The sequence below is a fragment of the Equus asinus genome, chromosome 2 (assembly GCF_041296235.1).
Source record: "Equus asinus isolate D_3611 breed Donkey chromosome 2, EquAss-T2T_v2, whole genome shotgun sequence".
NCBI lineage: Eukaryota > Metazoa > Chordata > Mammalia > Perissodactyla > Equidae > Equus > Equus asinus.
In genome coordinates this window covers 141,781,149-141,806,561 of record NC_091791.1, presented here as the reverse complement: position 1 = coordinate 141,806,561, position 25,413 = coordinate 141,781,149, and the positions used below count along the sequence as shown (strand labels likewise).

The 25,413-nt window shown below is 37.9% G+C and overlaps 1 long non-coding RNA gene across 2 annotated transcripts; it reads right to left on the bottom strand.

Moving 5' to 3' along the window:
- Nucleotides 1–1,306: 1,306 nt before the first annotated feature.
- LOC106843415 (uncharacterized) lies at nucleotides 1,307–25,413 on the bottom strand. 2 transcript variants are annotated; one of them, XR_011499313.1, is made up of 6 exons: nucleotides 15,501–25,413; nucleotides 14,448–14,661; nucleotides 13,936–14,044; nucleotides 13,142–13,375; nucleotides 11,968–12,102; nucleotides 1,307–8,291 (listed from the first exon to the last, which is right to left on the bottom strand). It is a non-coding gene; the product is annotated as an uncharacterized lncRNA (long non-coding RNA). The 2 variants fall into 2 exon arrangements; XR_006523297.2 differs by lacking the exon at nucleotides 15,501–25,413 and having other exon boundaries at nucleotides 14,448–15,493.

Genomic DNA, 25,413 nt, shown 5'->3' with positions numbered 1-25,413 from the left:
AACTTTATCTATAAAGGGCCATGGGGTAAACATTTTAGGCTTTGTAGGTCAGAAGGTGTGTGTTGCAACTGCTCACTTCTGCCCTTGGGCATGACAGCAGCCACAGGCTGTGCACGGCGAGGCCGTGTTCCAGTAACAGTTTATTTACACGAACAGGCAGCAGGCTGGATTTGGCCTGCAGACCGTAGTTTGCCCACTCTTGACGTAGGAGAAAGATCTTAGGTGGCAACTAGCAGGGTCTCCCATCCCACCTGATTTTTCTTTTTTGTTTTTTTTTTTTTTTAGCAAATGAAAATTTATTTCAACTGTACATGTCTTTTTTTATACATAAAACAAACACTTCATTACCATCTGCAACCATAAATGATAATACACATGCTGTATAATACAAGGCACCATTTAGGTGTACATCCAACTGAGTCTTGAAACGGCAGCCACCCACTGAAAATGGCCTTCCCATTCACAGACAAAAAGCACAATAGACAGATTTTTTTCAAGGTCTTATACTACTTTATACATGTAACTGTGTTTTGGCAATTTTATGCAAAACACATAATTGATATAGCTCATATACTTGTGGCAAGTGTTAATTCAATGGGAACACTATTTAGGCCATTTGCAAAGGGCCTGGTAATGGCTTAAACCTACCTTCTAGTTCAGATTCTTCATCCTTTCATTATAATACTAACTGTATACAGAGATATTACAGATTTGCATAAACATGAGATACTATTATCAGCATGACTAAAGTTCTACAAAAGTAGAAATATGTTCCTTTGGATACCATACCACCATTGCCACACAAGAACTGGTTTAGGCCTGTGACACTAATACTTCCAACCAGGTCCCAAGAGCTAATGGTCCTAGACATTCACACTAATCCAAACAAAGAAAAAGCCAGATTATTACTCTCCAGTGATCTTAGCATCAACAAAAATCATTCTCGAAATGGCTTTAACTGGTACAAAAAGGAAGGATGGGAAAGTGTCAAAACTCTGGTATAGAAAATGAAAATGTGTCGGTAAGCCAACCCAAATGATACTTGGTATTAAAGAAAAAGCCGAGTGCAGCAACTGTGTTTCAATGCTGTGGTACAGCTAGCACATGACATAGGCAACCCTGTTTACTAAGGCATGGGGAAAGCATGGAAACCAGTGCACCAACTGTTAGAGTCTCACCAGTCTGTTTCTAAGAATCACTCCTCACACCCCTTTCCCATCCTGCATTCTAGTTCTTGAACACACCAAGGATGCCTGTATGATCCGTAGATCAGCAAACATGGCATTTCACATTTGCAAAGGTCCAGCTTCTGGTCTGTCATAGGACTTGGTTTCTAATCCTCTCCTGCCATAAGTGTCTGTGATTCTATGCAAAGTAGAAGACAGCTACTCTGGGATCTTAGTCATGTCATTTACTCAAGTGCAGTGGGGCCCCACAGCATCAGAGTCTAGAAGTTACAAGTAAAAGTGAAGAAGTGGCTGTCACAAGATGATGAATGGCCACCCTCTGAAGTTCTGATTTGGATTTTAAGTGACAAAACCAGACCAACCAAGGAAACTTGGTAATTTTCTCTGCTGCAGAGCAGCCACCTGGCGAATAGCACATTGCAACCACCAACCCTTGGCAGAGGTTTGAACAGCAGCTATAATTATAAAGAGCAGGGAGGAGACTAAAAATCCCTTCTGAGTGGCAAAAATTCTGAAAATCAAGATAATTACAACACTAGCTCATCCTGATTTGCGGGGCTATTTATAGATGAGGGAGAAGCTGATGCGCTAAGAGCTTTCTCTCTTTTTTCTTCTTTTCTGTTTGCATTAAATCCTGTGTGGCTCCTCCTGAAATGTGTGCATATGCTGAGTCCATGTGAGGTGCCACCACTGGCACTTGTCATAAGAATTAAATCCCTCTCAAGCTTGTTTACAGCTCAGCACTTGTCATACTGCTCCCTTGAGCTTCATGGCTGGTTGGGTTCTTTTTTTCCCCAGCTCTGCGGAAGATTTAATTTCTTTATTGTTTATGTGTGTACTTACCCTTGCAGGTGCAGGGAAGAAAAAATTGCTGTGCCCAGATGTTTCAAAGCTGAGGTAGCATACATACAACTCAGATTAAATAGAAAAATTGCATAGAATAAGGCAGGCACTTCAAGTACATTATTCTATAGGGTATTTAATAAACCTATCGTGTTTTCTTGACAATAAGATTCTTGAATATAACTTTAGGATCGGAGGAATATTTCAGGGCATCACCAGCTCAATTCATTTATAGATGACTTTACAATGAGATTTGTCATTTTTGAGTGGGGCCTATTGCATTCACCCTATTTTCAACTTAGAAAATATCTTTCCAGAATGGAACGGTCTGGGAATTGGGTGGAACATCGCCTATCAAGCTGTCTCAGTTCATTACTGGATTAGTTAGACCTCAGGGATCTGAGGCCAGATTTCACCTCGGTTTTGGAACACAGCAAACATAAGCCAAGCACAAACAGCCCTCTTGCTGCTCGTTGAGCTCTGTGCTAATATGTGAAAGCCCTGCCCACGTTGCAGACGGATAATGCTTCTGTGGCCCCTAGTTTGGATTGGCCCATACCCAAGGCAATGGGTTAACCTGCTTTGTACATAGCAACTGTCAAATGGGGGGAGGAGTTCAGCTCAGGAGAAGAGACAATGCTCAAAATTCTCCAGACTCCACTTCACCAGCCTCCAACAATTGTTCACCATCACAGCGTGGAGGTAGCAACTAGCGGTTTTTAATATTCCCTCGCAGCCAAAGCCTAGGCCGTGATGCTTGTCGTGAAGGCCTGTGCAATGCACCCACCCATGCTTTGTGACATCGTCCCCTTGAGGGTCCCGGGAGCATGTTACTGTTTTTACCTTTCCCGGGAGGCGTAGAAGAGTTCCCAGCTGACCTGCTTAAGTTGTTGGTTTAGAAGAAAACCTCCATCTCCCTTTGCTCATGAAGCTCAAGACCCTCAGTAGGCTTAGGAAAGAGTGCCATAGGCCTCTGCTCGTTGCAGGGAGGAAAGAGGTCATGCAAAAAAGAGAAGCTCTCACATTTTAATTTGAATGCCAGTCCTGGATCCCCAGTAGGCAAAGCCTTTTATAGTCAATTCTTGGCCCAGCATTCTGCATCTGCAAGATCAGAACTTATTAGTATCATCTCTTACTTCTGCCTCCCAACGCTGCCACCAGAGACTGTAAAATGCTTAGAAGATACACAGTACAAGGCAAATGGCTCTTCCTTAACTGCCACAACGCAGGTTTTCACTTGCACTGAATGACTTACACTCTCTTTATCCCAATATCCTCTAGAACCCCCACTTAGAACATAGAGGATATATTAGAAATCTGTTTCTCCTATAATGGTCTGTGTGAGAAAGATGGAACAGTAGGATCCAGGAAGCATCTTCGGTTTCAGAGACAATGACAGTGATGCTTCTGCTTGTAGGTCATTGATCACTTCTGGCAACAAAACCATCATATAATTTATAGCCTTGTCTATTTGTGTTTTCTCTCTTTAATTTGTTCAAAGCATTCCATTAAACACCAATTATTCTAAAGCAGGAAGCCTACAGATTCATCAAGATATAGTGGGACTTTGTGAATGAAATCTATGGTTGTGGTGGTTTTGTTAGTGTAAATACTTTACTACATCTTTAACAGGTGATGATTATAAATATTTTAAACATATGAACCTTGTTCATTAAAGCTCCAGTCAAGCCCACCACCAGGCTACAGGTGATAGGACCACAACTACACCAGCCAATAAGATGATAGTGGTTAGATGTGGCCAGCTCCTTACTCTCAGTGAAGTGTGAATACAAGTGATGACTTGAGCAGCCCCTAGAGCATCCGCTCTCCTTCTCCCCCACAACCTTCACAAACACATGCACAAACACACACGCACCTACTTTCCAGACCCAAAAATTAATTTGTATAAAACATGGAACACGTCTGCTAAGAGTCAGGTGTATTGTGTTAAGAAGCTGGGGCTGGCCTGGTGGCGCAGCGACTAAGTGTGCATGTTCCGCTTCTCAGAGGCCTGGGGTTCCCCGGTTCGGATCCCGGATGCGGACATGGCACCACTTGGCAAAAGCCATGCTGTGGTAGGCATCCCACGTATAAAGTAGAGGAAGATGGGAATGGATGTTAGCTCAGGGCCAGTCTTCCTCAGCAAAAAGAGGAAGATTGGCAGTAGTTAGCTCAGGGCTAGTCTTCGTAAAAATAAAGAAAAAAAAAAAGAAGAAGAAGTAGCACACTGAAGCTACTGTGTTTTAATGTGTTTATCAGATTTCTTTGAACTGGAACAAAGCCATGAGGAAGGGCGTTTCTAGCTGGAGACTCTGTTAGATTACCAGAATGAAAGAAGCTGGAAAGGAATCTGGAGAGAGAGGGTATTCTTGAGAAGGATGGAGGGAAAGCAGAAGGGGAACAGAGGTTAAAATGGCCATCATCAAAAAGACAAATTTATCTGCTAGCTCAGTCATCTCTAAGGCAAAGTTTTGAAGCAAACGCAGTGCATACAGAATGTCCCTCTTGTTTTTGTTTGTTTTCCTTTTTTTCAGCTTTATTGAGAAATAATTGACATACATCATTGTATAAGTTTAAGATGTACAGCATGATGGTTTGATTTTACATATACTGTGAAAAGTTGACCGCAACAGGTTCAGTTAGCATCCATCATACCATATAAATACAATGAAAAGAAAAAAATTTCCCCTTGCGATGAGAACTCCTAGGATCTACTCTCATAACAGCTGTCCTATATATCCTACAGCAGTGTTAACTTAGTCATCATGTTGTGTGTACATCCACCATATTTATTTATCTTATGACTGGAAGTTTGTACCTTTTGATTATCTTCCTCCAATTCCCCCTCCCTCACTCCCTGCCTCTGGTAACCATAAATCTGATCTCTTTTTCTATGAGTTTGGTGTTATGTTTTGTTCAGATTCCACATATAAGTGAAATCATACAGTATTTGTCTTTCTCTGTCTGACTTATTTCACTTAGCATAGTTCCTTCAAGGTCCATCAGTGTTTTTGCAAATGGCAGGATTTCCTTGTGTTTTAATGGCTAAAACACATTTCACTGTACTTATGTACCACAACTTCTTTATCCATTCACCCATCGATGGACACTGAGGCTGTTTCCATGTCTTGGCTATTTTGAAGAATGCTGCTGTGAACATGGAGAAGCAGATCTCTTTTTGAGTTAGCATTTTTGTTTCCTGTGGATATATTCCCAGAAGTGAGATTGCTGGATCATATGGTAGTTCCATTTTTAATGTTTTGAGGAACCTCCATACTATTTTCCATAGTGGTTGTACCAATTTACATTCCCAGCAGCAGTGCACAAGGGTTCCTTGTCTGCACATCCATACCAGGTGGAAGCCAAGGTAGGGTTAACTAGAGGCAACCCCATTATCTCTGAACCCATAAGTTCAGAGGGGCTAAAGCTTTTAATGCAATGATTTGTTTCCTCTCTTCTATGTAGTACTCCCAACAGACCTTTCCAGTTCATCTCCTGCCACTCTAATCCTTACCTAGAGCTGGTCATCTTTCTTAAGTATTTCATGCAATTCTGTGCCTTTGTGTGTTGGCTCAAGCTATTTGCTCTGTTTGGAAAGCTCTTGGCCACCCTTCTCCATTTGAAAACTCCTGCCCATCTTTTAGAACCAAGCTCAAAGTTGTCATCTACTGTGACATCTTTCTCGGGCAGATCAGTCATTCCTCCACTGTTTCCAATGTACATCTTACGCATTTATTATTGCCTTGTATTGGGATTGTTTGAATGCTGCCCTCTCATCAGGATTGAACTCCCAGAGAGCAGTGATGGCACTTGATCATTACGCATCCTTAATGTTTAACCCACAGTAGGCACTCGAAATATGTTGAACGAATGAATGAGTGAATGAACAAACAAACGCATTGCAATTTTTAAGGGAAGAAGAAAAGAGCATGAGGAATTAGCAGGTGAGAAACTTCCAAATGAGGTGCTACACAAAACTCCAGCCGCTTTCTTACATAGGTTCATCTTTCACTTCCAAACATTTGCTTCTCGATACTTCCATCCTTTCCAAATTGGAGCTATAATCCACACAAGTATCAAGGCTTAGAAAAACCATGGGGAAAGTCTTGGGAGTCTGATAATTTGAAGATGGGTTTAAACTTCAGTGAAGCACCGACATTGCCTGCTCGTGTTATTTTTTTTTACGCATTTAATAGAGTGCTTACCTCTCAAAACCCGGCTGTGGCTTGATCTTACATTTTCTTCATACTTGCTTCAACACCTGTTAACCACAACACTGAGGCTGCCGGTCCTGGCTTCATCTTGCTCTCTGACTGTTGCTATGACGGTGTAACCGCGGCTCTGCAGCTGTTAGGTTGGCAGCCATTCCAGGGACTGGGGGTGGCCTCTGGCCCCCGGGGTGCTTTAACAGTTACACGGGTTCTTGGTGCAATAAATGCCTCCCTCCTTCTTCTGGCTCCCACAGTCCTTTGCTCATCCTGCCCTTGTAAAGCCCATCACTTCAATGCAATCAGCTTATACGTATCTATCGGCCTCACTGGACCGCAAGTTCTGTAAGAGAAGGACCATGTCCTACTCATTACTGTTTCTCTCACACTTACTGGGGCCTAGCATTGGAAGGAAAGAATGAATAATGAACAATGAGTGAACGAATGAATGAATGAATGAAAATGTTCTCATTAAAATTCTTTGTTGGCACTTTAATTAAATCACTCATCATTCCCATCCGTTATTATTCCCCCCAAATGATACTTCTGATTTAGTGTAATTGGTTGCTTTTTTCTTCACCCTGGAAACAAGTAATCTTTCTTGATTATCAACAGCTATGCTGTAATACAAAAATAGAAAAGAAAAATCTAGACATGATGTAAACTTGCTAATGGCTTCCTCTCAGAGCTATCTTTGTACAGCTCTGAATCACACTTAATAATATTTGATTTCCTCAACCTCTCAGGCCAGTTGGACATGGTGTGCCCTGCTTATGTAGCTGAGTGTATCTGATTCCATTAGCGCCACAGATGCAATGACGCTGCATCTTAAAAATACTACTTATAATTTTTTCATTTGAAGAATAGAATATTTCTCCCTTTTTAGGTTTTGAGAGACAGGTCTCTTTGGAATCTTTGGGAAATTAAGCAATATACGGAAACTTTATCACACCTTCTGGTAATAACAATGCCAAACAGATGATTCTTCCCACTTGAATTATCTGTGTTGACTCACCTAAATTTAATCTCTGTTTCTAAGTCAGAGAGCACTTATGGGCGTGGCGAAGTGGGAAATGAGGGCCTGGGCTCAGGATGGACTGAAGCTGACTGGTCAGCTCGGCCACAAATTATCAAACTCCTTTCTCTTCATGTCTGTAAAATAGGGATAATAATATTGACTGCACAAGGTTCTCGTGAAAAGTAAAAGAAAACATTGCCCGCATAATGCTCTCAGCCAAATTTTGTGCAGCAGCTCTTCCTCTATTGATGTTAGCACCCTTCCTTGTCCAGCTGTCTACTCTCCACCAGTGCTTCTTTTCCCAACAGAGTGCACTGTGGTGCCAATATACAGACATAGCTTCCTGCAGCAGAGAGGAATCTGGAGGTGCGTGCTTCATACGGTTGTACAGTTGAAGCGAACGGCAAGAACAATTTTGCAATGTTTTGATTAAGGCACTCTGGGACCTTTCGGCTCTTCCCTAGTGACAGCGCCTTTTTTTCAGTCCAGAGATTTCTTTTCCAGGCCTAAGCTTTTGGGATGACTGATCTTCCTACTTCATCCACATTCCGTTTCTCCTGACCTTCCAAACCTCAGGAGCAGGGTCTTTGCTTCTCCATCAGCTGTGCTGGAAGTTACCTTTGTTGCCAGCTAGGCCCGAGTCTTCCCCGGGCTCTCCTCACAGGAAAATGCTCCAGCTTTTCTAGCCCAGACTCCGCTTCTCTGATCTGGGGCCTCCCCTCCAGGAGCACACCCCGAGTGCCATTCCTGTCAGCGCTGCCTGAGCAAACACTTCTGTCCTCAGATTTTAAGGCTCTTCTTCAAAGGGTATTCCTCCAACTTCTCTGGGTCATTTTGTTTAATTCTTTTCTGGACCTTCAGTTATCCTAAAAACACATCTTAGCTTGTCACAGTCACTCTTGCTCACCATTTCAGTCTTCTTAGACAAGTGGAAAAATCCCTGTCCTTCACAGTGGTAACAGAGATGACCACAATCAAAGGCACGTTTACAGCTGAAGAACACTCTTGCCTCTCGAAGTTGTTTGTCATCTTCCTCTATAAAAGTAAAACCAGTTCAGAGCGCATACTTATGTTTTGTTACATCTACCACTTCCACCTTCCACTAACTAGTTTCCTTTCAACTATCAGTTTGGCAGAAAAGAAGATTTTTAAATGTACACTGTTAGTTTTTCTTTTCTTTAAAAGTTTTTTATTGTCAAAAATGCAAAAAGTACAAATAAAAAGAAGTTATAAGATACTATATAATCCCAAAACCCAGACCTAACCACTGCCAACTGTTTTGATTCATATATCTTTCATATGTATCTGTGTATCTGTATCTATGCTACAAAATCTCCACACAAATTGGCTTTTGAAAATCTTTCAGATACTGAAAATGCCTGCCTTATGTTCAACTAAGTTTATCCCTTGACCACCTCTTGTCAGAGTGATTTCAAGAGATTTCTTTAAATAATGTGATAATGTGCATATAATAGTTGCTTAATTTATATAATCTCATTCATAATCAAACTAGATTAGGATTGGGGCCGAGTGGTTATGTTTGCGCGCTCAGCTCCCCCAGCCCAGGGTTTCGCCGGTTGGAATCCTGGGCGCGGACATGGCACTGCTCATCAAGCCACGCTGAGGGGGCGTCCCGCATGCCACAACTAGAGGGACCCACAACTAAAAATACACAACTATGTATCGGGGGCCTTTGGGGAGAAAAAGGAAAAATAAAATCTTTAAAAACTAGATTGGGGGGGCTGGCCCTGTGGCCGAATGGTTAAGTTCGCGCGCTCCGCTGCAGGCGGCCCAGTGTTTCGTTGGTTTGAATCCTGGGCGCGGACATGGCACTGCTCATCAAACCATGCTGAGGCAGTGTCCCACACGCCACAACTAGGAGGACCCACAACGAAGAATATGCAACTATGTACTGGGGGACTTTGGGGAGAAAAAGGAAAAAAATAAAAAATCTTCAAAATAAAAACTAGATTGGGATTATATGACTTAATAAAATGGCTTTAATTGTGTTAAGGGTGCAACTTCAATGCAGTAGGTTTGTAGAAATGCAAACTATGCTATTAAGAAGCACTTAACAAAAGGTCCCACTCTTGCCATCATCATGTTTATTTTCATAGCCTTTATCCCTAAACTGGCTCATACTCATCAGTGATTAATATAGCAGCAAATTGTGTTAGTTTAACTATTTCAAACCTTAGCTTACGAATATACTTATCCTTTTTGAAAATAAGAAAAAACAGCTTCCCCAAGGAAGTTTCTACCCCATGTCTTTTATTGTCTCTTCAAGCTTTGGTCCCTCTCTCACTGTCGTTTTTTTACTGACTAATACTGATAAGGACTGTCCACACGAGCTGCCTTCACGCCCTGACTCCCTAATCCCCCTTAACCCTGGACACTCTGGATTCCTCCCACACTACTCCACTGACACTAGGTTCCTTATTGGTTAGGACAGAGGTTTTGGCTATTTTTAATTGGGTTGTTTGTTCTTTTTCGATTGAGTTGTATGCGTTCTTTATTTAATTTGAATATTAACCTCCTATCAGATATATGAGTTAAAAAATATTTTCTCCCATTCTGTAGGTTGCCTTTTCACTTTGTTGATGGTTTCCTTTGTGTTTGGAAGCTTTTTAGTTTGATGTAATCCCGCTTGCTTATTTTTGTTTCTGTTACCTTTGCTTTCGGTGTCAGATCCAAAAAAAAATCATCATCAAGACCAAGGTCAAGGGGCTTACCCCCTATGTATTCTTCTAGGAGTTTTATGGCTTCAGGTCTTATGTTCAAGTCTTTAATCCATTTTGAGTTGATTTTTGTGTATGATGTACATATGTCCATTTTTAGATATATGATTTAAAAATATTTGTCCCAGTCTGTGGTTTGTCTTTTCATCTTTAAATGGTACCTTTTGAAGAGGAAAAGTTTTTAATTTTGGCAAAGGCCAATACACCATTTTTTAAATGGATTGTGCTTGTGGTGTAATATCTAATAAAACTTTGCCTAACCCAAAGTCATAACAATTTTTGCCTGTATTCTTTTCTAGAAGTTTCATAGTTTTAGATTTTACACTTATGTCTATGATCCATTTTGAGTTAATTTTTGTGTATGGTGTGAGGTAAGGGTCTATGTTTTTTTTTAAATGGATATACAATTATTCCAGCTTCATTTTTTAAAAAAAGACTATACTTCCCCCATTGCATTGTTTTAGAATCTTTGTCAAGAATTGACTGACCATAAATTCGTACATTTATTTTGGGATTTGCTGTTCTTTTACATTGATTTGAATGTCCATCTTAACAATGTTAACTCTTCCAGTTTATGAACATGGTATAATATCCCCGTTTATTTAGGCCTTTAATTTCTTCCAACGATGTGTAGTTCTTAGGGTATAGGTCTTGCCCTTTTATTAACTTTATTCCTAAGAAGTTTATTCTTTTCTGTGCTATTATGAGTGGTAATGTTTTCTTAATTTCATTATTGGATTGCTATATTGATCTTGTATCATGTGGCCTTACTTTAAGTCTTTGGTTTGGTTTTGTTTTCAGTAGATTCCCTAGCGATCTTGCAGGGTGGAGGGGAGGAGACTCAGGCTTCTCCCTGGGAAAAAAGTCCCTCTCTCTCTCCCCAGGTCAGCCACAGCTCTGGTTCCATCTTTTTGATATGTTGAGGTTCAGCTTAAAAAATACTTGAATACAAATAATCTATTTTATTCCCCTTTCATTTTGCAGCTGGGGAAACTGATCTCAGAATTGCTGAGTGAATTGGACACGTAGTTTAAAATGAAGTAAAAAATTACAAAGGAAAAATAATGTGTGACATGGATATAAAAAAGAAGTGAATCCGTAAAACTGCAGCCAGTTTTGTTCCTAATGAAATATTTTATTCTCTCATTATAAATATTAATTCACGGCAGATACACCTCTTCAGCTTTATGCAAATTTCATAGAAGAAAAATATGTAGACTTGTCATTTTTCTTATCTTGAATTGAAGCTGCATTTGAAAAGGTTAAAAGGCTGCATAATTACACTGTTATTAAATGTCACATGGACTGATATCGTGCAGGTTAGGCCAAGTGGCTCTGTAACTTGTGTGTTAATTCTTTGCAAACCTGCATATGGGAGGCCCCCAACGATATTATTACTGAAGAAGCAGTCCTTCTCCCGACTTCGTTGCTGGTAGTGTCAGCAAAGCCGGTGAATCTCTGCCATGTCTTTCCTGTTTATTCATGGAGGGTATAGTGGTATTGTAGCAAGCTTCTTGCTTTTCATATATAACTGTTTCTCCTTTTAAATTTATATCTCATGTAACATTTTAATAATTCTCTTTATATGCATAGCTCACTTAAATTGTATAATAGCCAACTTGTTATTAACTCTTTTTGACAGAAAATAGTTAGTGAGAGCTGAACACTAACAAGCAAAGAAAGAAAGCCACTGAGACTCTCGATTATTAATAGAAGCAGGAGTTATACTCTGAGACTTTTTGACAGAAGATACAGGTAGTTAAAGGTCTTATTTAAAAATGGCATGGGACTCTGACAGCAGAAATGCTCTGAAAATCCCAATGATGGAAACAAGAAAAGAGAATAATGAATACATTTTTAAAAATATTTAGAGAAGTCTGCCACTTAACCTTGGTAGAAAAACTAATCAAAGTTGTTGTACAGTAATTACAAACCATTACACTTTTGTCATTTACTTAACTATATTTACATACCGTAAGCATTAAGTGTCTTCAGTCAGATAAGAACAGAACAAAATAGCTACTTGTTATGAAGTATAAAGTGAAGACTGCTGCCTTTAAATCTGCCACTTTTTGTTGTTATGATCTCAGGAGGGTATCAGGGAGAAGCTGCAAAGGAGAAATTGGGTCGTTGCTATACAATGAGATACTAGAAATTTTCACACAGCATGACTATTTTCACTTAGAAACAGCTTTATGATTGGGGATTTGTATGCCTGGCAATATATAAAACTGTAACTCTCCATTGTATCTTAAAACAGAAAATGAATGCTCCAAGACCCAAAGATACTTTTATAAACATATTGCTCACACAGAGAATTACAACATACCTTAAAGTACAAATGTAGCATGTAAGGGAATATAAATATAACTACATATTTTAAATTGATTGCAAAAAAATAATATTACCAGTCTTTTTTTAATTCAGAAGCTTTTTGGTAGTATTTGATGGCTCAGGGGTCATTTAATATCTATTGAGGTCATGTGCGCCTATGCCTTCCTTTTCTTCTGATCCATTTCCATACAGCAAGGAAAAGGTATACAAGATGGTTCCCTTGACCCTAAAGCTATGTTGAAAATTTATTTTATGACAACGGAGTTTTACTTATTAGTAAGCATTTTTTAAAGTATCTATTGTCTTTCGGTACCTGCCGTGGTAGAGAGGGCCACTGCCAAGCATTATACATTCACAATGGTGCCACCTCTGAAAAACAGCATGCTCCATCTCAGGGAGGTCAGGTGTCTGGGCCTGGGGGTCAGATCTTGGCTCTGTCTCTTATTAACATGTGAACTTGGGCAATTTACTTAATCTCCCCTAAACTTAGTTTCATTAGTTTCACTGGGATAACAACAGCAACCACAAGAGATTGCTTTGAGGATTAAAATGGATGTACATAAACGTAAGTCCTGGCTCCTAATAGCCACTAAAATGATAGCTATGTAGTAACAATGTTTTGCTCAGCCCTACCTCTGGACCAGGAGGTAAAAGCTTTGGTGGGAAGAGTAAAGAAATAATGAAAACCTTCTTCCTCTCTGTTTCTTGCTTGCCCTCTGTCCTCTTTGTATTTCTCTACTGCAGTAAGTAGTAGCACGGGGTAGAGAAGGCTCTGGAATATTGAGAAGGGCCGGAGCCAGACTCCAGGCTTACCTGAGTGTTGGTTCCAGGATTTCAGTGAAAAGGGTGAAGCAGATCATTGAGTTTACTGTGCAGGTAAGCTCACCAGGGTTATACAGCAGACAAAGATGGAGCCTGAAGTGTTAGTGAGGAGTGTAGACCATGCCCTGGGCTGTAGTCTTTTGTGTTACATTTCTTAAGGAGTCTGAGAACAGCAATCTACGACAAGATGGGCTGCAGGTGCAGAATCCTAAACAACTCTTGTACCTATTAAATTAGCAAAGGTAATTTTTAAAAATTAAACGTCAAAAAAATTTTAAGTTGATACCCTCCTGATATCATAACAACAAAAACTGGTAGATGTAAAGACAGCAGTCTTCACTTTATACTTCATAACAGGTAGCTATTTTGTTCTGTTCTTATCTGACTGAAGACACTTAATGCTTACAATATGTAAATATATTTAAGTAAATGACAAAAGTGCAATGGTTTGTAATTACTAACATTATTAAAGATGGAGCTCTTGACCATTCAAGGCCCACATCCTACATCTCAAGATCCAGAGGAAAAAGAAAACTATCTTTCCCTCTTCAACTTGGGCATTGATTGGACGGACTTGGGTCACATGTCCTCCCACCAACAAACCAGTCACCACCCAGAGAATTAGCAGACATTTGGTCCTGTCCAAAATGTCCATAAGACATTTGGTTTTGGACAGGACAAATCTCAAGGACCTTTTGTCATGGACCAAATGTCTTACGGATGTTTTGGACAGGACCAGATGTTCTGCAAAGGCCCAGAGGAATACAGAACAATGAGAGACTTACCAGTGAAGGTGGATACCATGAACAATCATGCTCTTCAGACTACTCTCCTCATGCATTCTCCAAAGGAAAGGGGATGATGGTACCAGATAATGGACAATGGGAAGATGTCCTAGACAAAATAAATAAAAGTCACTAGAATCCAATATTCTGATCATGCCCTTTGCTATAACAATATTATTCCTGAGAATATATCTCAAGAAGTAAGTTGAAATGAGGGTAGGGGATGGGAGCCAACATATCATAGCTGTCCACATTTTTAACTTAAAATCAAAACAACACCCAATCTGGAAATGGCCCAAATGCTCCAATACTGAGAAATGGTAAAGGTACTTTGGTGCATTGTAATAATAAGCCATCTTATCCAATTCAATTTATTAAAGATTGAGAGTGTACTTTGTTCAACAGTTAGATAGTGGGAACGCAAGGATGGATAAGACATGGTCCCTCCATGCCCTTAACTGGTCACATTGTCGTGTTAGTGATAACAGTAATGAGCATTTTTGAGCACTTACCAGTTGATAGGCAGTGTGTCAAATGCTGTATTCTTACAAATTCAATCCTCTGAACAATATTTTGAGATAGGCACTTTTGTTATATCCATTTTGTAGATGACGAAACTGATTTTAACTTCCCTCAAGTCACGCAGCTAATAAATGATGGAAATGGCACTCCATCTGAAGGCTTCTAACTCCAAAGTTCACATTGTAATAGAAGTTTAAAGCAAAGCTGCAGGAACACAGCAAGAACGATTTTTTTTACAGCATTATTGAGTTATAATTTGACATGCAATAAGCTGCACACATTTAAAGTAACAATTTGATAATCACTGAAATGCACCTATGAAGCAGTCTGTTCTCTTCTCTCTGACTATAGAGTCATGTGCATTTCTAGGATTTTGTATTTGTTTGACTTCTTTGAGTCAGCCTAATGATATTGAGATTCATCCATATTGTTGCATGTATCAAAAGAACTGAACAAAAGTTCAGTTGAGTAGTATTGCTGAGTAGTATTCCATTATTTGGACAAAAACGGGAATTTTGATTGTAGTTATGGTTATATTACTGTTATGTGTTTGTCACAGTTCATCAAATCATACACTACACTTAAAACAATGTATCTGTTGTATGTAAATTAGACGAAATTACATATTTAGCCAAATTTTGCTATATCAGTTACAACTAATTTAAACTTACATGAGAGCACGTGTTCCTCTACATTCTGCCAACAGGGATAATACTAAACAAATTTTTAATCTCTGTTAAGCTTATAGATAAATAATAATATACCATTGCTTTTTTTACTTGCAACTTTTAAAGTATGTTCTGGATGAACATTTATTTTTACTCAGTATTTTTTATATATGAAATGACTTTTCATATTATTTCCCATATTTCTATGTCTGGTGTTCATCTTTTCCTACTGAGTTGTAAAAATTCAATGTAGATTTTTAAATGGCACTTTGCAACCTACATTCAAATGTTTTTTGCCAATATGTTGTTTTTAACTTTACAATATATAGTTTTCATGGAAATGCTACTAATTTTATTTTTTTTAAAGATTGGCACCTGAGCTAACATCTGTTACCAATCTTCTTTTTTTTCTTCTTCTTCTTCTTCTCCCCAAAGCCTCCCAGTACATAGCTGTATATTCTAGCTGTAGGTCCTTCTGGCTGTGCAATTCAGGATGCCGCCTCAGCATGGCTTGATGAGCGGTGCCATGTCCACACCCAGGATCCAAACCAGCGAAACCTGGGGCCGCTGAAGCAGAATGTGCAAACTTCACCAGTAGGCCATGGTCCAGTCCCAAAATGTTACTAATTTTTACATAGTCAAATTTATTCTTCTATTCTCTTCCTTTATATAGTTCTGGTTTTATATCATACTAAGAAAGGCCATTCCTACTCCAAAATTATATACAGTAATCTATGTTTTCTTCTAGTACCTTATGGAGTCTTTTTTTTTTGTGAGGAAGATTCGCCCTGAGCTTACATCTGAGCCAGTCCTGCTTTACTTTGCATGTGGAATGCATCCACAGCACGGCTGATGAGTGGAGTAGGTCTGCGCCCAGGACTGAGCCACTGAACCTGGGCTGCCAAAGTGGCGTGAGTGGAACTTTCACCACACAGCCACGGGGTCAGACCCCTGGAGTCATTTTGGTTATCAAATTTTGCTTCATGCAGAGTTTATTTTGGTATAAGTTGTCTGAACATGACTTATTTGAAAAATCTGGCTTTTTCCCACTAATGCCACATTTATCATATACTAAATTCCCATATCTATTGGACTTTATTTATGGATTGTATTCTGTTCAATTAATCTTTCTAGTCATATGTTCTATATTTTTAAGTGTTGATAATATTCACAATCTTACCCTGAGAAATGAGTGTGCATCTATCTGTTTTCTAGCTGCATCTTATCATGAGAAAGATAATCAGTAATTGCTCAGCTTAGTATTTTAATAAACCCAATGCAAAGTATCAATCTTTCAAATACACTACTTAATACCTATTACTGAGTGTTATATTTATATTAGATCAAAATAATAACTCTAAAAGTAAAAATGTAACATAGGATACTAGGAAAATTTTAATCTTTTAGCATCAGTGAATGACCCTACAGTACTATATTTAGTTCCCTTATTTAAGAACTCTAACATAGCAAAATCTTTTTGTAGTTTTACGGTCTTCTCCAAGGAGTGATTGGTACTGATGTTTAGTGCAGCAAACAGTGATTTTCTGATTGCACCGTAGCTCTAGTTCGTTAGGACCGAGCTAGAATGAGCTTGCACATTTTGAATTAGACTACGGAAGGGTGAAAGTAGTAAATGAACCTTAACTCCATTTCCAGATTGGCACGTGGAAACCCAAAAGATGCCCTTTGTCCATAGTCATTTCTTCAAACACTGAAGAATTAATAATGCTTCTGCTCTAAATGAATGTGTTAAAACTGGAAGACTAGAGAACAAATCTTTTTTAATAACAGGGTCAGTAAACGTGAATCATCATTTGTCTACCGATCCAGTAGGTTGTAAGAATAGACTGAGGTTTCCATGGCTTCCCCAGCCTGGGTACAAATGGGGTCATGGCCACAGCAACAACCTCAAGTCCTCCTCTTTTTTGTGTCATGATATTTTAGATGAGTTCTAGTTATAAAACAGATAGCTAGGTTGTATTTTGAAATCCTATTTGACAATCTTCATGTTTCAAAAGACTAGTTTAACCCATTTTCATTTATTATGATCACTCATATATTTGGATTCACTCCTACCATATTATATTGTGTTTTCTACTTCTCTGCTTTATATCTATTCCTCCTCCTTTTGCTTATTTATTCATTTATTTGTTTATTGGATTGATTGAGTTTTCTTTACTCACTTTCTCCCCCTTTAATAATTTGAGAGTTACTGATTGCACTTGACCAAAAATCTAAAATTAGTCAATATCCCTTCCTCCTTAAAACACAAGGACTCTGATGACAACAATCTCTTCCCACGCGCGCTCCTCCGTGTTAATCTGGACTGTTTCTTAGCTTCCCCTTATTTTTTCCAGTTCCACAGTAGTGATTCTTCACTTTCTTTTTCTTTCTCATGTAAACTGCTATTAATCTGATCTAGCCTCATCATTTTGCTCATAATATTCTTACAGTCCACACCTTGTTCTGGTTTAAATTTCCTGAAGTATATGCTTTTATAAATCTTTCTTCAGGGATCTGAGTGCAAAAAATTTATTCTTTCTTTGTTTAGAGGGATTTTATTTTTCCTTACTCTTGAAGACAATTTCTCTGGGTATAGATTTATAGACTGAGAATTATTTTCCTTCAACATTTTGAAATTATTATTCTATCATCTTATGACTGTTGACAGACAAGTCTACAGTCAGTCAGTTGAACTTTTTCCATCATAAATACACTGTCTTTTCCTCTTTGATGTCTTCTAAAATTTTCTTTCTGTCTTTGGTATTCTGTACTTCGGTGACAGTGTGTCTACTTCTGCCTTTCATGTGACTTATCCAGCAGAGGACTCCGTGTACCTTTAGTCTGAAGATTCATGTCTTTTCTTTTTTTTTCCATGTCTTTTAATTCTAGAAAATTTGCATTCATTTTCTCTTCAAATATTGATGCTCTTCTATTCTTTCCTTGTAGAACTGTTCTCAGATGTATGTTTGACTTTCTAATTAAACCCTTCATATCCTATAACCTCTCTTTTGTGTTTTCCATATCTTTCTGCTTTCTGTGTAAGATCCAGAAATCTATCTTCCAGATCACTAATTATATTTTTTACTATTTAAACATTTATTTAGTTTTGAATTCCAATGACTGTAATGACTATATTAATTTATAAAAATATACTTGGTTCTTTTAAAATTTTGCCTCCTTTTTTTCAGTGGCTTATTCATCATTGTGATTGCTATTAATTCTTTCATCTCTTTGATCATTTAAAAAAATTTATTTTGTAGACTTTTTGAGATTGTCCTGTTACCTGATGTTCTTAGCCTGCCAACTCTTTAGTTTGTTATGTCTGATGACTTTTATTCATGCTAGGTCATCTTCTGTTGTTTGTAAATTTTTATGGCTAGCTTAACTTTATTGGGGGTTTGCTTTATATGTGTGAATAAATGCATCCTAGAAAGGTCTCCATGAAGCAATTTTGTGGTTCTTTTTTCCCTGCTAGATGCCCTAAACTATTTCAATAGTCATGGATAATTTTCAAATTAAGGTCTTACCCACCATGGGGTAGAATAAATTCAAATGGTCTACACCACTCACAGTGCTGATGGAATAGTCTCAAGGCTTTAATTTCTTAGGGGATACCCCTTTCCCTAGCTGTCACAAAATCAGGCAGATGACTGGTTACTTTGCATCTTCTCAAAACTTCATGGGTGAAGTTTTCTAGTCTCCTTTTTGTAGAAATAGCAATGCTTTGGTGGATCCTAGCTTAATCGGGGGCTCAGTTCCAGTTCCTTATTTGGGGTCAAGGCTCTATGCCAAAGTTAGCCAAGTCTCTATAAAGACATTAAAACCCCAATTCCTAGTCATTAGTCCTGATTAGGACTTCTCCTTCTGGTGGTGGTGGACTAGGTAATTTGGACCAATCCTCTTATTGAGGACAACTAAAAAGGTGTTAGAGGGACCGGCCCGGTGGCAGAATGAGTAAGTTCACATGCTCCACTTCAGCAGCCCGGGGTTCGCTGGTTTGGATCCCAGGTGCGGACCTATGCACCACTCATCAAGCTGTGCTGTGGCAGGCACCCCACACATAAAATAGAGGAAGATGGGCACAGATGGGCCAATCTTCCTCAGGAAAAAAAGAGGAGGATTGGCACCAGATGTTAGCTCAGGGCTAATCTTCCTCACCAAAAAAAGAAAGTGTTAGAATACAACAATCATATTCTTAAAAGCATCAAAAAAATTTAAAATATATTGAGGAACTACTGGAGCTATATGAAGAGTAGAGGGCGACAAGTCAAAGATTTGCTTTCACCCTGGGGTCATTTGCTGATTCATAAAAGATAGCTGAGAGGACACTGAGAGATGTAGAACACCCAGATCCCCCATCAAGGAAGTACTGGGTGCTCCAGCTGCTGAGAGCACTGTCAACAGAGAGCCTTCAGTTATTATCTTTTTCGGGGATTGTCTTAGCTGTAGAGAGCCACCTGGCCAAGATTATGCCATTCCTAGGATGACCCACATCCAACAGTTGAGATAGGGGTAGAAAAGCTTGGTCCTTTTGGTTCTACTTAGGACTACACTAATAGGCCATTTCAACTTAGCTCTTATTGAGCCTGCATCACAGCTTGACTTTCCTTCTACTGAGTTCTTGCTTCCTTCTCCACTCTTTCAAAATTGTTGATCTCGATGGCACTCACAAATGAACATCTTAAACACTAAACTCCATCTAGCTCCACAGAATTATCAAAGACATTTCTGTTGCAGGTTGGGTTTTCCGTGAAGCAGAGCTTTTCATAGTTTTGAAGAGTTAGTGTGGAAAACTTAGGAGTCCAGGACTTAACTAAAGGTCATCTGTGACCCAGAAAATCTGAAGTGCTGAGATTGGAGTACAGTGATTTGAGATGACTGGTGCATTCATTCAAGCACTTGACAGCAGCAACATAATTCATCTTGGACAACTACAAATCAGTAAGAAAAAAGAGAAATAACCAAGTAGAAAAATCGACAAGGACTTGGATAGGTGCTCAACTCAGTAGTCATTAGGAAAATGCAGACTAAACTAATAGATACTACTGGTTGCCCACCAGAATGGCTAAAATTTAAGACTAACAATACTAAAAGTTGGCAAGGATGTGGAGGAAGAGAAACTGTCATGAACTTCTGAGGCAAGCATAATTGGTAGAACCACTTCAGAAAATAGTTTGATATCATCCACTAAATTTTAAGATATGCATACTTCATGATCCACCAATTTTACTGCTATGTATATTCATACTCTAAGTAATTGCATGTGCATATGGATCAAGAGACACATATAAGGATGTTCACTACAGTCAAGGAATTGCTATTGATAGTACTACTATTTATAGTAGCAAAAAAACCCTGCAAAATATCCAAGTATCCATCAACAAGAAATGTAGGAATTGTGTCCCTTAACTATAGAATGTAAAATACACATTACACAATGAAATAACATTAATGAAAAGAAACAAACTAAAGATACAATTCAGATGCAACAACATAGATAAGCTAACGTAATGTTAAATACAAGAAGCCAGACACAAAATAACACACTTTATATGATTCAATGCATATTAAGTACAAAACCAGGCACAAATAAGTATACTGTTTAGAGATACATGTTTTAGGTGGTCAAATATAAAGAAAAACAAGGACATGTCAGTACTAGAAACCCTAAAGATTATGCACGCCACACACAAAATTGTTAGAACTAATGAATAAATTCAGCAAAGTTGCAGGATACAAAATCAACACACAAAAATCAGTTGCATTTCTATATACTAATAGTGAACAATGAAAATGGAGTTAAGAAAACAATTCAATTTACATCAAAAAGAATAAAATACTCAGGAATAAACTTAACCAAGGAAGCAAAAGACTTGTATGCTGATAACTACAAAACATTGTTGAAAGAAATTTAAAAAGACACAAATAAGTGGAAAGAAATCCCATGTTCATGAGTTGGAAGACTTACTATGGCTATATTGTCAATACTATAGGTTAAGTGATTTACAAATTCAATGCAATCCCTACAAAAATCTTAATGGAATTTTTGCAGAAACAGAAAATTTATATGGAATCTCAAAGGACCCCAAACAACCAAAACAATCTTTTTTTTTTTTTTTTTTTTTTTTTAAGATTGGCACCTCAGCTAACAACCGTTGACAATCTTTTTTTTTTCTTTCTGCTTTTATCTCCCCAAATACCCCTGGTACATAGTTGTATATTTTTAGTTGTGCATCTTTCTAGTTGTGGCATGTGGGATGCCGCCTCAGCATGGCCTGATGAGCGATGCCATGTCCACGCCCAGGATCCAAACCGGCAAAACCCTGGGCCACCGAAGCAGAGTGCATGAACTTAACCATTCTGCCATGGGGGCTAGCCCCAGCCAAAACTGTCTTGAAAGGAAAAACAGAGTTTGAAGTCTCACGCTTCCTGATTTCAAACTTATTACAAAGTTATATTTATCGAAATGGGGGTGGTACTGGCATAAAGAGAGACATATAGTCCAATGGTATAGAAGAGGGAGCCCAGAAATAAAACTTTGCATATATGGTCAAATGATTTTCAACAAGGGTGCCAAACAAATTAATTGGAAAGGATAGCCTTTTCAATTATTGGTGTCAGGACAACTGGATATCTACACGCAGAATAATGAAGTTGGATCATTTCCTATCACCATATACAAAAATTAAATCAAAATGGATCAAACATCTAAATATGAGAGCTAAAATTCTAAAACTCTTAGAAGAAAACATGGGGGAAGCTTCTGATACTGTATTTGACAATGATTTCTTGGATATGGCACCAAAAATGAAGCAACAAAAGAAAAAGTAGACAAATAGGACTACATCAAAATTTTAATATTTTATCAAAAGGTACTATCAACACAGTAAAAAGGCAATGCACAGAATGGAAGAAAATATTTGCAAATTATATGTCTGAGAAAGAGTAAATATCAAGAATATATAAACAACTCCTAAAACTCAACAACAAAAAAACGAAACAACTCAATTCAAAAATGGGCAAAGCACTTGAATAGACTTTTCTCTAAGGAAGATGGAAAATGGCCAAGAAGAACATGAAAGGATGTTCAACCTCACTAATCATTAGGGAAATGCAACTCAAAACCACAATAACAGCTGACATCCATTAGGATATGTAATGTCAAAAAAACAGAAAATAGAATGTGTTGACAAGGATATAGAGAAATTAAAACCCTTGTGCACTGTTGGTAGGATTGTAAAATGGTACTGCCACTGTGGAAAATAGTAGGTGCTTCCTTAAAAAATGAAAATTATAATTTTGATTTTGTACGCTACAACTTTACTGAATTTGCATATTAGTATTAGTTCTAACAGGTTTTTGGTGGGGTCTTTGGGTTTTCTATATATAAAATCACGTTGTTCACAAATGGTGATAGTTACGTATTCCTTTCCAATTTGGATGCCTTTTATATCTTCTTCTTGCCTAATTGCTCTGGCTACTTCCAATAATATTTTGAATAACAGTGGCAAGAGTAGACATCCTTTTCTTGTTCCTAATCTTAGAAGGAAAGCTTTCAGCTTTTCATTGTTGACTATGATCTTAGCTGTGGTTTTGTCATATATGGCCTTTATTATGTTGAGGTACATTCCTTCTATTCTGCTTTGTTGAGAATTTTTATCAAAAATGCATTATGAATGTTGTCAAATGCTTTCTATCCATCTATTGACATGATCATATGATTTTTGTCCTTCACTTTGTTAATGTGGTGTATCATGTTGATTGATATGTGAATGTGGAACCATCCTTGCATCCCTGAAATAAATCCCACTTGATCATAGTGTATGATCCTTTTGGTACATTATTGAATTCAATTTGCTAATATTTTGATGAGGATTTTTGCACCTATTTTCCCTTTTAATCTTGTCTGGTTTTGGTATCGGGGTAATGCTAACCTTGTAAAATGAATTTAGAAGCATTCCCTCCTCTTGATTTTTTTGGAAGAGTTTGAGAAGGAAAGGTATTAGATCTTCTTTGAATGTTTGATACAATTCACCAGTGACACCATCTTGACTTTTGTTTGTTGGGAGGTTTTTGATTATGGATTCAATCTCTTTACTAGTAATCAGTCTATTCAGATTTTCTATTTATTCATGATTCATTCTTGGAAGATTGTATGTTCTAGGAATTTATCCCTTTCTTCTAGGTTATCCAATTTGTTGGAGTATAATTGTTCATAGTAGCCTCTTACGATCCTTCGTATTTCTGAGGTACCAGTTGTAACTTCTCCTCTTTCATTTCCGACTTTGTTTGAGCCCTCTCTTTTTTTCTTAGTGAGTCTAGCTAAAGGTTTGTCAATTTTGTTTATCTTTTCAAAGAACCGGCTCTTAGTTTCATTGCTCTTATCTATTATTTTTCTAGTCTCTATTTCATTTATTTCCAGTCTGATCTTTATTATTTCCTTCCTTCTACTAACTTTGGGCTTCATTTATTCTTCTTTTTCTAGTTCCTTTAGGTGTAAAATTAGATTATTTGAGATTTTTCTTGTTTCTTGAGGTAGGGCTGTATCGCTATGAATTTCCCTCTTAGAATTGTTTTTGCTGCATCCCACAGATTTTGATATGTTGTATTTCCATTTTCATTTGTCTCAAGGTATTTTTTGATTTCTCCTTTGATTTCTTTGTTGACCTATTGGTTTTTTAGTAGCATGTTATTCAATCTCCACATATTTGTGATTTTTCTAGTTCTTCTTGTAACTAATTTCTAGTTTCATACCATTGTGATCAGAAAAGATGTCTGATATTATTTTAATCTTCATAAATTAGTTAGACTTGTTTTGTGACCTAACATATGATCTTTCCTGGAGAATGTTCCATGTGTACTTGAGAAGAATATGTATTCTGCTTTTGGATGGAATGTTCTGTATATATCTACTAAGTTCATCTGGTCTAATGTGTCCTTTAAAGCTGATGTTTTCTTATTGTTTTTCTGTCTGGATGATCTATCCATTGATGTAAGTGGGGTATTAAAGTCTTCTACTATTATTGTATTGCTGTCAATTTCTCCCTTTAGGTCTGTTAAAATTTGCTTTATATATTTAGGTGCTCCTATATTGAGTCCATAAATATTTTAAAATGTTATATCTTCTTGTTGGATTGACCCCTTTATCATTATGTAATGTCCATCTTTGTCTTTAATTACAGCCTTTGTTTTAAAGCCTGTTTTGGCTGATATAAGTATAGCTATATTAGATTTCTTTTGGTTTCCATTTGCAAGAAACATCTTTTTCCATCCCTTCACTTTCATTTTGTCTGTATCCTTACATCTTAAGTAAGTCTCTTGTAAGCAGCATATAGACAGGTCTTGCTTTTTTAATCCATTCAGCCAATCTATGTCTTTTGATTGGAGAATTTAGTCCATTTATATTTAAAGTAATTATTGATAGGTATGTACTTGTGCCAATCTGTTAATTGTTTTATGGCTGTTTTGTAGTTCTTCTGTGTTCCTTTCCCTTCTCTTGCTGTCTTATAGTAAGTTTTGAAATCAGAAAGTGTGAGTCCTCCAACTTTGTTCTTCTTTTTCAAGATTGTTTTGGCTAATTGGGGCCTTTTGAATTTCTATATGAATTTGAGAATTCACTTTTCCAATTCTGGAAAAAAGGCCCTTGGAGTTTTGCTAGGGATTGCAGTGGATCTATAGATCACTTGGATAGTATTTCCATCTTAATAATATTATGCCTTCCAATCCATAAACACAGGATGTTGTTCCATTTATATAGGGCCTCTGTATTAGTCTGTGTTCTCCAGATAAATAGAACCAATAGGATAGAACTGAGAAACAAAGAGAGAGAAAGGGAGAGAGAGTGAAATAGAATAAGAGAGAGAGAGAGAGATTTACTAAAAGGAATTGGCTTATGCCATTATGGAGGCTGAGAAGTCCAAGATCGCAATTGGCAAGCTGGAGACCCAGGAGAGCTGAATGTATTGTTCCAATTTGAGTTCAAAGGGCTAAGAACCAGAACCAATAAAGTAAATTCCAGTCGGAGTCCATATCTGAAGAAAGGAGAAGACAAATGTACCAGTTCTGAGACAATCAGAGAGAAAGATTTCTTTCTTGTTCAGTCTGTTATTCTATTCAGGCCTTCAACAGATTGGAAGAGGCCCACGCACATTGGGGAGGGCAATCTGCTTAATCAAATGTTAATCTCATCTAGAAAGATCCTCACAGACACACTCAGAAATAATGTTTAACCAAATATCTGGGCACCATTGCCTAGTCAAGATGACACATAAATTTAACCATTATA